Here is a 14,482-nt window from a genome sequence, read left to right as displayed (position 1 = left end):
GGGGGAAGCAGACTCTTGATATGTTACTGGAGTCTGAAAGAGTTTGGAGGACTCCTTTCTCTCTCATTCAAGACTTTGCTACAGAGTCAAAGAAGTTGGAGGCCAAAGCTTTTTAACAGCCTCTTTCTTCTTTTTCACTGGGCAAGAAGCTCTAGCATCAGAGATGGATGACTAAAAAAGAATTTTAAAGGGGAAATAAAAATACATTGCTTTAATATCCCACCAGTATTATGCCCTTTATGATACAAAGGGGGAAAATATGAAGCAAAACTATTGTTCATTGTGACTTTATACTCCAGGCATACATGACTTTTTAATAAAGACCTTGCCCTGCAGCACCTGGACCTGGGGAGTTGTTTCATCAGTTATGCTAATGAGGCCCCGGTTCAGTTAGTCTTGTTTATGAAAATTTCTTTGTTGAAAATATGTCATATTTCTACATTTTCTTAAAAATATGATTCCAAGTACTTTCAAGGGTCTTTGCAGCCAAAAAAATGACTTGATTTTGTGATGTACGCCTTTCCTGTTTTCCTTCCATGTTGCCTTTATGGTTCCTACCCTGAATGGGAAATATGCTTCAAAATATCTCCATTAATTAATAGAGAGCTTTGCTCTTTGGTTAAATGATTTTGATTGATCTGCATTCTGTTTGCACATAGATATGCTAAAATTCTTTTTACTGACTTTCTTCCCATCAGTATTACCTTAAGATGATTAAAGGCAAAGGCTTCTGGTTAGAAATGCAATGAGAGCTAATATCAAAATGGCAAAGAGGAAGGAACTCTTCAGGTGGAATGTAAGTTCACTTATAAGGTAAAACACTCATGTAAGGTGAATGACTATACCCTGGCATTGTTCAACTCAGCTTGAATTTTAGCTGAATAATTCTGTGCAGCTTCATTTGTTACTTAATGTAGCTATGAAAATGTATTGGTCTTTTGGTCTTTTGACATTCACCATATATCTCTTAGAGTACTTAACATTCCTTCTGTTCCTTTTGGGGAAAATTTTTCTGTTTCTTTTTTCTGTTGTTGATATACACTATTTTGAATGATTTTTTACTTTAAAAATATGATAGAACTCCATGGTGACAACATAAGATTTACTGTGCCAAGCTGTTTTGTTGATTTAACTTCCAGATGAGCAAGAAAATAAAAGGTAGAAGTGAACAATTTAGACTAGACAGGAGATACTATAAGCTAAATGACAGATATAACTCCTGAAAAATGTAAAATATGGTGGCTTAGACTAAATTTAGTCTCTTAAATCCCACAGAGATTAGCTCTATATAGAACATTGTATATAGAAAATTGAGATAATCTTTGGCAGAAAAATAAAGTTTCATTGTAATCAATCCAGTAGAAGAGGAGTTTCCTTACTCAGCTACCTCCCTATGTGAATACACAGGGTATTCATAGGAACAATCATTATTTTTAGCCCAGCAGCTATTGGTGGCACAGTGAAATCATCTCTATAACTCTGTGAGCATCCACTATCCACAGATACTTGAAAATAATTTTAAAATGGCCTGAAAAATGCCAAGAGTCAGGTGATAGTAATCCAGCCTTCGTCTGATAATAAAAATTCTGTCTAGTATATACCTTTTAACAATACAAAATCTTTTACAGAAAAACTTTAAAATGGTGAATGTAAATATTTTAGGATTGTTGACATATTTTAATATTTCTGTTTTTCACTCAGAGTAATTTTTTAAACATTTGGGCAAAAGAAGTTATTAGCAACAGTTAAATATTATATGTATTTAATATTATACATATATACATAATGTATTTTTAACCTTGGACTTTTCAGGCCTATCTATCTAGCAGCAAACAGTGATAGTTTGAAGGCTTAGATTTCAGACTTGAAATACAAAAGGAATCTAAAGGGAAGAAAAACTTAAAATGTGGTTTGATATTTCAGAGCTTTAAAAAGCTCTATCTATCTATCTATCTATCTATCTACCTATCTATCTATCATCTAATTCATCTATTCATTTGGATTTACCAGAGAGAGAAAATGACCATCTCCATGAGCATCTTGAGACAAGGTAAGAAGACACATGCTAGTTGGTGCCTACCCTCCTCTACATCTAAATTTAATTCTGAAGTATGAATCTGAGTTGAAAGGGGGCTCAAATATTAATTTCTTTCTTTTTTCAAACAGAAAAACAGCAGAACTTACTTCCTTTCCTTTTACTGAGGAAAAAAAATCCCCCCTTGGGAGATAAACTTCCTTAAAAACAAAGAACAAGTGAATTGTAAGTCCTGCCTTTTCTCCTTACAGACTTCATAAAAAAAAAAAAGTCAGCATGTTACATATTGACATTTGCATTTGATTATGGTATTTATTTTTATCATCACAACTTTTCTTTGCCTGAAAAATTGTTTCTGTAATTTTCTGGAGAATACTCCAGATTATCACCTAGAAATGAGGCACAATTTGTCAGGAGGTCATGATTTCTGTGGCTCTTTTTATTTTTTATTCTCTTTGAAGGTTGTAGTGCAGGGGTCAGGCTTAGCTTGCCAGTCATTGCAAATTCCCCAAATTCCAAATCCCTCCATCCACCCTGCCCTTTTTATTTGTAATAAACCATGCTGGGTGCTGGGTGTCAATGATAACATGGGGCACCTGACCAGATGCCTTGACCCCAGCACTAAGGGCATTTCACCAAATGGCTGTTTTTCTTCTTATTATTCCATATTCCGTATTCAGGCAAGGATTTAGGTACCTATTTTCTTACGTACCTATTTCCTTTTTCATTTCCCATCTCTAGTTTTAAAGACGTTGGTATAAAAAACAGATAAAACTGTAGTAATGATATTATGAAATATTTTTGAGAAATCACTTCACTCGGGAATATGAAATTGTTACTATAAGGATGGTCTTTAGCCAAAGAAAGAACACAATACCAATATTTAAAAAAAAAACACAAAAAACACAAAAACTGATCATATCAATATGCATTGGGGAAAAGGGTAAATGAGAGAGAATCTTTACAAAAATGAGAACTGAGAAGACAAGGCTCAGGTTTTCAAGTAGATGCATTTCTTGATGAGTATTCAGAACCCAGGCAGAAAAATGCCTGACAGAATGTGTGTTTCTTGTCAACTGAGTTAAATTTTGAAATATGAGCTGCAAAGTTTAATTACATAAATCTCCAACAGAAATTATAAGGATTAGATTAGTTAATATTTGCAAAATCCTTACTACAGTATTTGTCACATAGTAAGCACTGCAAGAGTTTTCTTTTAGTATTTTTAGCTCACTTGGTTCTTGCACAATCCTATGAGATGGATACTACTATTATTCCCTTTTCATGTTTGTTTCTGAAGGATAAGTCACTTGCTTGGGGAAACTACGTTTTCTCACTACATACAGTTTCGGTGAGACTCTCTTTGAAGTGACGAAGGGGTGTGCTACAACACAAACTGGTCTCTTCAGAAGCAATTTCCCTTGATTTTGAATTTTAAATGGTTATGAGAACTGTTGGATTTAACCACATTGCACCTTAAATAGGGTGACCTGAATCCGTGGTATATATCTTGGTTTCTGTGATTTCTGAGGCTGGTTCTTGAGCTTTTAATTTTTGAGCTACCTCATACTTTTCCAATATATTCTGTTGTTTGCATTTGGTCTTGCATTGTTTTATGCTTGGGTGAGGGGGCTAGCAAACACTGGAGGGAACTGACAGTGCCTTGCTGTCAAGGTTGATCTGCTGATTCTGAGCTCATCCAGGGAAAGCTAATGTGTTAGAATCCTTTGTTTTGGGAGAGGGAGGATTTGAATGGCCCTATACAGACACTTGACTTCCCTAGTACAATAAAATCATCCTGACAAGGTAGTATTTTCATCCAATTATTTTGTGTCTTCAGAGTAATGATTGCCTGTAAGGTATGTAGCATTTGTTTTAGTTCCTATGCTTATCTTATAACCTTCTTGTAAATTTTTATAAGATTGTCTGAAAATTCTATTTGTAAATCTGATCTTTATTGCTTCTTACTGTGCCCAAATATCACTGACAACTTAAAGGACGGGATCTTGTATTTTTCTACCCATCAGGATCTGTCAGTTTTTTAGCTTTGCTATGTGTATCCAAAATTATTTCTGACTATTCCCTACCAGATTATCTTGTTTTCTTGAACACCTGCTTTCTGTTCCGTCTTCCATGTGTTTGCTCATGCTGTTCTCCTTCACTTGAAATGCTTTCCATCTTCCACTTCATCTTTTAAAATCCTACACCTTCAAGTCTCAAATGATCCTCTTTCCTTTTATGTCAATCCATGTTGGTTTCTTTCTGAATTCCCATTGCTCTTATAATCAGCACCTCACAGTATAGCAATTATTTCATGTGAGGATGTTTATTCATACTTGCATGGTGAGATTCAGGTACACAGTGATTGTTTCCCCCTAATATTTCATTATCAAAAGTTATAAACATAAAAAAGCTAAAGGAATTTCACAGTGTGAACCATCACATACCCACCCAGATCCTACAATTAACAGCTTGCTGTATTTGCTTTATCACATATACATCCTTCTACCCATGCCTCCATGTATCCATCCATCTATCCATCCATTATTTTACTTTATTTTTTTGTGAGACATTACAAAACAAGTTACAGAAATTGGTGTATTTCACTTCTGACACTTTAACATGTCTATCACTAATTACAGTGAATATTTTTAATGATATTTTTGTGACCAACATTTCAATACTCCATAGTATGCGGTAGGATATTGACCACATCATAGGAAATCAACTTTGCCCATTGAGTTGAATTTCAATATCACTCTGAAATCCATTAAAAATTAAATGTGTGAAAGGCCAGATAAATAAAGTCTGGAGTCTCGGAAGCATACAGAGATGGATGTGTTTCACAGAGCTGTGGAAGAGACATACCTATATGTAGCTTGTACTAGCCCAATTTGTGACCTGCTAAATATATCCTAGGAGAATGTTCAGACAAACTTTTAGAAGGCACTTGGCTGAGAGATCAGATAGGCCACCATCTGACTGACTGAAGTACTTACATGGGTGGTGCTATCCTGTGTGCTTAAGAGGCACAAGAGGGACAATCCAGTTTATCTAAAGATACATTGAAATGAGGTGATAGAATAGGCATAGGCTAATAAGTGGGACTCACATACAGCAGTTTGTGGCAGCCTGCTCCATTGTACCCTGCTGAGTGAAATCTAACTCCTTTACAGCATAGCGTACATTTCCTATAGACATTTTGAGCCTAGGCAGATGAATCTTCAAGGAGGCCGTTCTCCTGAACATGTGCAGGTGGTGAACTTCTGACATCTTATTAGGGGAAAGAAAGTTATAGTGTTTCTCAGATTTGGTATTACCTTTTAAAACATATTATTATAGAAGTCATTATTCACCCTGATACTTCTTCCTATATCTGAAATATATCTATATCCATATCCACATCATGTATATTTATATCCACATACACCCCCCATTCTTCAATTGACAGGCTCCTTCTTGCCCATGTATCTCTGATCATCCTCTTTGGAGAATCCTCTCCTGACCTTTTTACTTAAAAAGGATGCTCACTCTTCCCATTATACCTTCTCTCTGCACTCTATTTCAACTGGGACGCATAACAATTACTAACTATGTATTTGTTTACTTACTTCTCACCTTTCTACTCTAGTAGACTAAAAGTTTGTAGTGATAAAACCACATTTTTCTCTTCTCCTGTATGATTAGAGGCTATCAGACTACCTGATCCATAGTAAGACTCCTAATTAAAGACTCCTATATACTAAATCATATATACAGAAAATATATAAAAAGAAAAAAATTATTCCAGTATTATTCTAAATGCTTTGCTATGTTTGACTTCTCCCTTGGCCCTCTTCCTTGTCCATTTCCTAATACTTGGCCCCTTGCTTTGTAGCTGCACTCAGACTTGAATTTCCGGACAATACCACAAGTTATAAAATCATCTATGCCATCTCTGAAAACTCCCATTCATTTAGTATGCTGCTCTCAGCTAGGGGCTAGGAGAAAATTATATCTGATGGAAGAAACTGACCACAAGCTGTGAATGATTGAGGACCTCACTTAATGTGTTAAATCTCCTGAGGATGTTTATGTATTATAAGAGTGGTAAACTCTGGCACTGTGACTAAGCAACTTAAACAATTTCAGACACTTCATGTGATAAAGACCTAAGGATTTAGTTGACTAAAAGTATAATCTGAATGGTCTGAAAACTGAGCAAAGTGAATTCCTTCTTCCTTGAGTGCATATGGATCACTTACACAAGGAATACTGACTTCCACTGTCTGTGACAGCTTATATGGTAGTTGATATAATGAAGAGTGTAGAGAATAATTAGGATGGTGAGGCTCTCCCAGATTATATCAGTTGAGGAAATGGTGAGAGGCTGGGAGTATTTACTTTATAGCAAAAAAGAATTAGGGAAGATAAGTAAATTTGCTTCATTCATTTGAAAAATATTTATTGAATATATACTATAAACTAGTTCTAAATTAAGTTCTGGGGAATAACAGTAATTAAAACACAGCCCACTCACATAGAACTTGGATACCATGGTTAAGGAAATAGCAGTAGACTATGAAGTAGAAAAGGGAATATATTTATGGATTTATGCTTTTTCCTTTTTTTTTCTTAAAAAGCACATAGGGGACATGCAATGTACATGAGACTGCATGAAGAAATATATTTAATATAAATAAATCTCAAACATCTACAGAGACTGCAAACCTGGAAGGAGATGCTTCCTGGGATAGTAAGTTCTGTTACTTGTAATATTTAGTTAAATTATCAAGATTCAAGGTGGTTGTGGATGAAAATCCATGAGACTTGTCCATAGGTTCTCTAAGATCTATAATTCTTTGTTAGTCAAGATCACAAATTTTCACTTATGATGACCAGAGAAATTAGCATGATTGTTCTCATAAAAAGCAGTGCTTCAAGTCAGGCTTGGAAAAAAGGAGTCATTTGATTTGGACTTCTTGATCCTTTCACAAAAGAAGGGATGAAGAGTTCTGTGGGCCTGGCATAACGAATAAATAACTGGTAACTCTTTTCTCTAAACGTAATAGGAAGTAAAACAATGGTCACATAAAGAAGAAAGATAAGGTTGTAGTAAGTCATCTATAAAAGCAGACATAGGAATGGGGGTAAAGAGTTCCAAACATGAACTCTAGTTTTAACTTTGCTATATTTCCTTGAGTCATGTGGCTCTAAGAAAGTCCATTTACCTCTCTGGCATGGAGTTTTCTCAGCAGAAAAATGAGGGGTTGAACTATATTATCTTTAATACAACTTTTAGGTATCACATTTAAATGTTTTAGAAATCATTAAAATATATTTTTGTAAGGATGTTTAATTAAGTATTTTGGACTATTAAGGTAAAGTTCTAGAAATAAAATTGACATCTTTTCAATGGATAAATTAGAATTATCCTATACAATCAAAGTATGACTCTTCTGATTCCTGAATCTAACAATAAATCCAGCAATGAAAACTCTCTTAATAAGCACTGAGACTTCATATTTCTGAACAACTCCCATGTAATATTTTAAAGCAACTATTCCCTCAAATAATAAATATTATTGTAGTTATCTTCTTTTATCCTATTCCATGAATTGAATGTCTTAAATCCATTTCAACAAAAGTGGTGATTCTAGAGACAGTGCATATCTAAAAGACTATATTTTTGCTTGAGAAAAATCTGAAAAATCATATATTAATCTGCATAAATCTTTTAACTGGAAATACTTGTTTTAATATAACATCTCTCTCTTATTAGATAGAAGGAAATTGTGTTGAACTTTCCTGCTTTTCGGGACCTAAAAAAAAAATGTGCCTATGATAGAATATATTTGACCTAAGTAATTTTCAAGGATAAAAGTGTCTTTTCTAAAAGCTTTTTGCAGAATACCTAATAATTACAGCCTAATGAATTTTAAGTAACAGAATGCCATGACTTCTTCATAATAGCAAATACATTAAAACTTTGACTTGCAGTAAGTACAGTAGCATATAATTCATAAATGTCTTTAAAACATCTTTAACTTCACTATACTTACATATTATGTAGGCTAAGTAAAAATAATTCTATCTACCCCTTTTGTTATATCCAGAATTGACAGATGGTATACTGATTCTACTTTTCTTTCAATATAGCATCACAATTAAAACATAATTTTCACTAAATTTTGTGAAATTCCCTGAAAGAAAATGGTAATTGCATAAGGCAAAATTGAAAATAGAAAATAAAGTTTTAGGCTTTGTAGACTTTTTATTTTTATAGTAATCAGTTGAATTTTCAACACTGTTATGTTCACTAATTTGATAAAGTATATTTTAGAATTAAAAAGTATATTTTAGAATTAAAAAGTTAGGGAATTTTTGGTGTGTCTTATGCTCAACCTGGTACCTCTTTTTGGGAAGCAGTAGCTGAGGAGACTTTGGCGTTCACCATGGCTGACGAAAAGCCCAAGGAAGGAGTCAATACTGAGAACAACAATCATATTATTTGAAGGTGGCAGGCAGGTGTGGTTCTATGGTGTGGTTTAAGATTAACCACTTAGTAAACTAATGAAAGCTGGTTGGGAATAATAGGGTTTGTCAATGAGGGAGATCAGATTCCTATGTGATGGGCAGCCAATCAATGAAACTGACATGCCTGCACAGCTGGAAATGGAGAATGAAGATGTAGTTGATGTTTTATGGCAGCAGACAGGAGGTGTCAACTAAAAAGGAACCTACTACTTTACTCCAGAACTCTGTTCCTCCAGACCAAGAAGACCTCCTCAGTGAGAAAACTGCAATTAGGTTCCACCACATCCTGACTACTACATACAGTTTTCTCTACTCTTTCGTTTTTCCTTCCTCACTCCTTAGGTGTGCATAAATAACTATTTCTGTGCACAAGCAAATTGCAGTTTTTTGACTAAATGGCCAATGATATGTTTGGATCAACATCAAAAGGATATTGGATGGGGAAAAATACTGTTCTATGAAAATACCCCCTTTCTTTATTAGTGGCATGCTCATTCAACTCTTTATATTCCAGTAGGTTACTTTGTCTCACTGTTTAACAAAAAATAACACCAAAAAAAATCCTTGTATACCTTGTTTGATTAGAGGATTTTTAATGCCTTTCATTTATCATTGTAAATCTAAGGACAATTTTATAACATTTTTGTATGTAGCTATTGGCAATCTACTTTAAATGGAGATAAATTACTGTAAAAGAAATGAATCCTAAATAGTTTTTCCTTGAAGTCAAGCATCTTGTTGTTTAAATAAAATTCTTGATTTAAAAAAAGTTATGGAGTTTTTGATATGTCTTAAAGGTTTCATAAAATGTGCAAAGTATGAAACATTTTCCTTACATTTATTGTCTATAATGTAGTACATGGTATAGTGGGTGGTGATTAGAGTGAGACTCTGGAATCAGACTTCCCAAGTAAAAACTGTGGTCTCACAGTCCCCTCAGGCTCTATGTATCTTAATGTCCTCTTTAGAATGATTATAATAATACCTCCTCAATGGGTGGATATTAGGAATAAATAAAAAAATCCAGAGAAAGAGCTTAAAGTGTGGGTGTAAAGTAGAGTTTAATTAGTGGTAGTTATTTTATTTATTTATTATTTTTTTAAAGGATTTTATTTATTTATTCATGAGAGACACACACACACACACACACACACACACACACAGAGAGAGAGAGAGAGAAAGAAAGAAAGAGAAAGAGGCAAAGACACAGGCAGAGGGAGAAGCAGGCCCCATGCAGGGAGTATCCTGGGACTCCAGGATCAGGCCCTGGGCCGAAGGCGGCACTAAACCGCTGAGCCACCCAGGCTGCCCAGTTATTTTATTATTAATATAATCACTTAAGTATTTTTTAAAGAAAAAAATGAGAATCAATAACTTTTTCATCTAATCTTGAAGGTCCTCTACTAACGTCATTCCTTTTGATTTTGCAACATGACTTCTGGAGTTCTCATAAGGCTTAAGTAAATTTTCTAATTTCTTATATGAACATTTAATCACTTGTGTTATTTGCTTATGTCAAACCTCTGCCTAAATAATCTAAAAAGCTAAAATTCCATGGCCTTCATCTATTTAACTGATCTCTATTAGCAAGATTTCCATGATGAAGTCCATCTAGTTGTTTTTCTCCTACTTGTCCCATATTGACACCTCACATGTTTGTTTGGTTTTGGAGATGAGGTAATTATCCATCTGAAAGGCCAGTAGAGATTATTACAAGGGTATCAGAGTATCACAAAAGCATTCTAGGAGTTAAGAGTAAGGAAGAGCACTAGTCTAGACTGTCTTCTAGAGGAGGTAGGCTTATAGGAAAGATAGTGAACAATTAGGAGAAATGAATAGAGAGAACATTTCAGGGGAGAAACTGTAGCAGTAGCTAAAATGAATATGGTAGGAAAATGTAGGACTGTGTTTCGGACCATGGCTTTGATGGAATGAGATAGTCCATGTTGGTAAATAGAGGATAAAGATGTATAGGGAAGAAGCTGATAAAGGACCTTGATTATAAACCACATAATCTGTCCTCGAAAGAGATTATGATGGAAGGACTCCTTATAGATGTTCTGATTTGAGATTATTTCCTTTTAAGAGTATTTTAAGCAGGCAAATCTGAACAACAATGAGCTATGTGGGGTGATGGTTAAATATAAGAGATCTAAAATAAAATTGTATAGGTGAGAAAACCTTGCTTCAGTTACTATTTACATGACCTTAGATAAATTAATCTCTTTAAGACCTAGTTTACTTTTCTCTTAAATGAGTATTACAAAAATAACTACTCCTTAAGGATATTGTGAAATTTAATTAGATTGTGTGTAAAAGTATTTATCATAGTGCCCATCATGTAGGTGCAAACTATTATTACATTGCTGTTAAGTAGTGTGAATAAATGAACTAGATTGAGATTATTATGCTAGTGAAGTTTCCAGTACATCTTTATAGATACAATCTTGTTTGTTTGGATCCATCCAAAACTTACCAGCTATGTCTATCACACAGTCATCCAGACAGACTTCTTTCCTGCTGACATAATAACAAATTTGTTTTTTTGTAATACAGACTTTTTTGTGCCCACTTCATGGTCTTAGCCATTTGCTTCTTATACCACATAACAGACAGAGCCTGCTCCTGGTCCAAGTTCATCACTTTCCCATCTATGAAACTAAAACGAGATGAGCTTAACAAGCAAGGAATTTCAAAAACATTTGCAGTTAACCTATGGCCCAATTAACACTGAAAAGGCAGTGACTTTCAGAATAAGCCACTGGGAACATCTCCAACTTCACACAAAATATATATTTGTTGTCCCCAAAACTTCTTTATAGATTTTAAAGATGCATTGGAATATATGCTGTGTTATCATATAGCTCTGTGAACAGCTTTTGTGTGGCATCTTTCCAAGAAATAGACAACTGGATAGTGCCTAAACCATGAATGTAAAGGAGAAATGTTGGAAGAGAGGTGAAATAATGGAGATTTTTACTTTCACTAGACATATTGTATCTCCCTCAAATATATTCTTTGAACAATATCCATGATGGGAATTTAATAAATGTAAACTGATATATATGATATTTGAGACCTGCCTATAGATTAGAAAACATACTGCTAGTAATGTACAGGAAAATTCCACGGGGAGAAGGAATAGATATGATGTCTTTGATCTTCCTGTCCATTAAAAAAAAGGAGTCAGCACATGAAATTCAACAGATAGAGCTGTGGGAAACTTTGGAGGACATCCAGGAAATAGTGCCTAAAATAATTAAATGCTCAGAGAACAAAACCGTGAGGAAGTAAGTTTACTTAATTGGAAGGAGATATATCTGCAGAAAACTTCATTAAATTTTTTTGAAGTGTTTTTGATGAAATGCTATAAAATAAAATAAAAAAGTAGTGAGCAATTTTTCTGGTCCTAGGGCAGCAATAGAAGAAATAGATTTATATGGATGATAAACCATAATAATAATACTAATCATTTGAGGGGCACTTGATGCTTTCCAAAAATGCTCATATAGATAACACTCATAAGAGCCTGTAGAGCAAAACAATGAGTGTTATTATCTTTATCTTTCAAAGAAAGGAGCAGACAAGACTTCTTTGTAGTTATACAGAGAATGCTTTGCTTCCTCAATTCCCTGTTTATAGGTGCTATTCAGGTGCCCTGTGCTCATTTTGAATTATAATGAACATATAAAGATCTGTCATTTTTGCCCTAAATCCAGGTACATCCAATTTGGACAGTGGTCTAAGGCCTAATGATAAATCACAAAATAGCATTATTTGTGATTATTTATGTCCATGCTGATACGCAGCTACAAAATTGGCATTTGGGGTTTTGATGTAATTAGTATTGAGTTGCTCTTCCTAAGAGTCACTGCTTCTTTAGGTGATTTGGGACAAGATTAAGTAGAAGCATTTCTTTAATATGGGTGAACTCAGTCCTCTAGTTAGTAGAGTGGGGGTTAGAAGGGGTGTTGTGACATATGCCTAGTTTATTTAAAAACAGCATTACTGGGATCCCTGGGTGGCGCAGCGGTTTGGCGCCTGCCTTTGGCCCAGGGCGCGATCCTGGAGACCCGGGATCGAATCCCACGTCAGGCTCCCGGTGCATGGAGCCTGCTTCTCCCTCTGCCTGTATCTCTGCCTCTCTCTCTCTCTCTGTGACTATCATAAATAAATAAAAAAAAATTAAAAAAAAAAAAAAACAAAAAACAAAAAAAAAAACAACAGCATTACTTTGCTTATGTGTAAGTCAAACCCAAGGGTCTTGGACTTCATTAGCTATTAAGTGGTGATGTAGCCATGAGCCTCACCAGCTGTAGTGGATGCTGTGATATGCTGCCATGAGTCTCCTAGCAATGGGACAAAGGCCCAAATCTCCTTGACGCAATTCAGGAAACTATGAACATCCCTACTCCAGAACTTCCCTTAGAGTCAGGTGAAGCCTCTGTTGCAATTGCTCTGCAATTCAACTTCTACCTCTTCTCAGTGCTGTGTCTTTCAGTGACTTACAGATGTTGTTTTGAAAAGCACTCTGTAATAAGCTTCCTGCATGCAAATCCCTACTGTCTATTTCCAAAGAACCTGATCTAAGATAATGGTTATTAAATCTTAGGGGCTAAGCCTTAACTGTAGGAATTACAGTCCATTATAGAATCTCCTTCTCCAAATATTTTTACGAATCCGCAGGACTGCTTGCACATGTGTGTCCAAGGATCAGCCTTGCTCACTGGCAATTTCTGAAAAATTTTTAAAATATTTATTTATTTATTTTGGAGATAAAAAGAGACATGGGGTGGGGGAGGGGTGGAGGGAGAGGAATACTCAAGCAGACTACCCACTGAGCACAGAGCCTAATGTGGGGCTCAATCCCAGACCGTGAGATCATGACCTGAGACAAAATCAGGAGTTGGCTGCTTAGCAACTGAGCCACCAAGGTGCCCCACTCATTGATGATTTCTGCACAAACAATCTAAAACTTCACCTTCTCTTGTTCAACGAATTCTCCACAGAGGCAATGCGAAGCTGGAATTGTGTTTCCATCATTTTCTCTGATGCTTATATACTAGAAGAGCTAGAATTTTCTTTTAGAAAATTTGCCCCTACTGCACTGTATTGGCAAAAATGAGTGTCATTGCTAGTACAAGGCAAGCAAGAGAGTGATTCTTTGCTATTTTCTTCATTTGGGAGATGGGAAGAGATTCTCAGAGCATGGGTGAGTTCATCCCAGTCTATCACATAGGATTGGAAACTTTTGCCCTCCAAATGACAGGAGCTTTATTGAGGTGTCTAGTAAGCTCTTATGTGAATTTTTATGGTATTTGCTATAGAGTTTTGTCCTGGAATCTCCTTTTTATCTTTGTAACATCTTGTCTTTGAAGGTAGGATTGGGGTTCAAATATTACTAGAAATTAGAATTAAGCCAACTATTACCAAGTTGAAAAGTAGGAGGGACCAGGACAGAATTTATACCAAATACTATAAAACAAGAATTTACTGTCTCTTATGGAGGCATTAAAATAAATTATCTGAAGAAATATTAGAAGTCTTTGTTCTACATTTATTGAGTTCAAACACTTTGGCTTAGTACCAGTACCTGTCTATGAAACTGGCTTTCAAATTTAAAAATTTAGTATATCTTTTGAAAAGTCTTAAGCTATTCTTAGAATCTGTGTTAGGTAGAACAGAGTTATAGATGTTAAATTGTAAAACAATTTATTTCAATATATATATTCTTTTTATTCAGTATATTGATGAAGTCAAGGTCAATTTGTTGAGGAAGAAGCTTGCATAGCTTCTTTTTTTTTAAATTTTTATTTATTTATGATAGTCACAGAGAGAGAGAGAAGCAGAGACATAGGCAGAGGGAGAAGCAGGCCCCATGCACCGGGAGCCTGACGTGGGATTTGATCCCGGGTCTCCAGGACCGCACCC

The 14,482-nt window shown here is 35.1% G+C and overlaps 1 protein-coding gene and 1 pseudogene across 1 annotated transcript in view; one reads left to right on the top strand and one right to left on the bottom strand.

Moving 5' to 3' along the window:
- The window catches only part of EYS (eyes shut homolog), a 1,534,343-nt gene that overhangs the window by 244,341 nt on the left and 1,275,520 nt on the right, over positions 1-14,482 (bottom strand). The window lies entirely within an intron of this gene.
- Positions 8,470-8,746, top strand: LOC121471742 (annotated as a pseudogene).

The sequence above is a fragment of the Vulpes lagopus genome, chromosome 1, assembly GCF_018345385.1.
Source record: "Vulpes lagopus strain Blue_001 chromosome 1, ASM1834538v1, whole genome shotgun sequence".
Taxonomy (NCBI): domain Eukaryota; kingdom Metazoa; phylum Chordata; class Mammalia; order Carnivora; family Canidae; genus Vulpes; species Vulpes lagopus.
This window is presented reverse-complemented; position numbering and strand designations above follow the sequence as displayed.